Source organism: Quercus suber, unplaced genomic scaffold (genome assembly GCF_002906115.3).
Source record: "Quercus suber isolate HL8 unplaced genomic scaffold, Cork oak 2.0 scaffold_1948, whole genome shotgun sequence".
NCBI classification, from domain to species: Eukaryota; Viridiplantae; Streptophyta; class Magnoliopsida; order Fagales; family Fagaceae; genus Quercus; species Quercus suber.
In genome coordinates, this window is record NW_027071293.1 from 1 (window position 1) to 2127 (window position 2127).

General features: G+C 32.9%; 1 long non-coding RNA gene across 1 annotated transcript; it reads left to right on the forward strand.

Moving 5' to 3' along the window:
* Nucleotides 1–882: 882 nt before the first annotated feature.
* LOC136066116 (uncharacterized) lies at nt 883–2012 on the forward strand. The gene is made up of 2 exons (XR_010627608.1): nt 883–1572; nt 1944–2012. It is a non-coding gene; the product is annotated as an uncharacterized LOC136066116 (long non-coding RNA).
* The last annotated feature ends 115 nt before the right edge of the window (nt 2013–2127 follow it).

The following is a 2127-nucleotide window of genomic DNA, read 5'->3' on the forward strand; positions in this document are numbered from 1 at the left end:
AAAAAAAAAAAAAAAAAAAAAAAGAGCATTGGTTCTTCAGACACTGTTTGCTACCAAAGATGATCAGTGTAAAGCCTCACAAAAGGAGCAAAAAGAGATCGAATATTAAAGATAATAGAAAAGAGAGAAAAGAGATTAAATGTGAATTTGTGGACAACAAACAAAAAATGTTGAAGAATTCCTTTCGGCACACACAAATCAATAAGTCTAAAGATCCAACAAATTTTTTGCAATATTTTCGCAACAAAAATTCTTTGTGATTGGTGGACAATTTCAGTAATGTCAATGGTAGTACCATGTAAAAGTGATTTACACTAATAATTAAGGAAAAATCTAGGATCACAAAATTTTTCACAACTTCTTACCACAATTATGACGTGACAGAGCGTGATTAGTAAAGGAAAAATGGTTGATCTATATATAAGTGATGGTTAACCACTCACAGTCTACCACGTCAGAATTATGACAAAAAAAGTGTAAAATAATTTGTGATCCTAGAACTACGCAATAAATAATTACAATCTACATCATCTCAACAAGGTGTGAAAATTTATAAAATTTGTTGTGTTTATCATATTGTTGTAGACTTGTAAGTATGGTTATTAAATCCAGACTGGCCAAATCAATCAGACTGGTAACCCAATGAATCATGCTTATTTTATAATTTTTAAATTCTGTATTTGTATTTATTTAGTTTTTTTTAAACATCTGGTCCAAATTTTATAACTACGCTTGTAGGTAAAGACTCACATATTCATTACCCAAAAAAATTACTCACATATTCAAGAAATAAAATAGTATTTAGTTAATTTGTTATCCTGCATATTAATTTCCTACATCCTGCATATATTAGTATGTTTATCATGACACAAAGATCCCACGACCGTGGAAAACTTGCTGTATATATCAGATCTACATGCCTAAAAAAAGAAGATAAAAGAAAGAGAGAGACTGATCTCTTTCACTCGCATATGAAAGACCCCAACGTACGAAAAACTATTGCACGTGAGATCCATGTAGGAAAAAGAGGTGGAAGTTTCCCAGTTTTGGCTTTATATCCCGTGCACTTTATCACAAGCGAGTGGCTTTTATTAGTACCTTTCTACTTTACACTCATCATACCGACAATAATTGCCTCTTCCTTTCGCATATCCTTCCCTAGATTACATTATCATACACTAATATAGCTCTCTCTCTCTCTCTCTCTCTCTCTCACGGCTATATTAGTAATATTACAATTTAGTGATTTACAACGTATTGATTTGTTTGGGGCAGTCAATACTGTTGAGTTTGTTTGGTTTTTAGTGTTTTGGATATCGATATGGTCCCTTTAGGAATGGAGAGGTCACAAGATAAATAAATTCTTACATTTTGTGGGCTGTGTGTGTGTGTGTGTGTGTGTGTGTGAAAGTGTGGACCCTTTTTTGCTTCACAAGACTTTGAACTTTGTAAAATATATAGGAGTTGTGGACGAGTTTTCTGTCTTTGGGGATCTGGGTTTGTGTTGTTTAACGATGGGAAGCTCAGAGGAGAGAGTTGTTGCTGTGATCATGGTTGGTGGACCCACCAAAGGTATGAGGTTGTTTCGTATGTACTGTAATTGGAATTCTTAATGCAGGTTGAGAATCGGAAATTTTGTGATCTTGGTAATGAATTGATGACACCCTTTGCTTATTTTTGATAAGTTTTACTGAAAACTTTGAAAACTGGTTTGATTCCAATGGAAAAGAATGAATTTTGATTCGAATGATGAAACCCAATTCGTATATTCTTTGTTATTTTTTGGAAACAATGTTTCTGGTGAGAAACTCTGACATTGTTCTCGTATCTGTTGAATATAATTGGTTACTTTTCAAATTTAGTTTGATTATTAATGTGAATTTTGACTTTGATGTTTAAAATGAGATAGATTTCTTAACATGCAAAATTTTTGGATTTTACAGGTACTAGATTCCGACCACTTTCACTGAATATTCCAAAGCCCCTTTTTCCTTTAGCTGGACAGCCAATGGTTCATCATCCAATTTCTGCTTGTAAAAGGGTATATTCTTGATTCTTGAATGGAACTATAATGTGATTCTGTAATGTATATGTCAGTTTCTTGCTTTTGAGTTTGCTAAGTAGTAC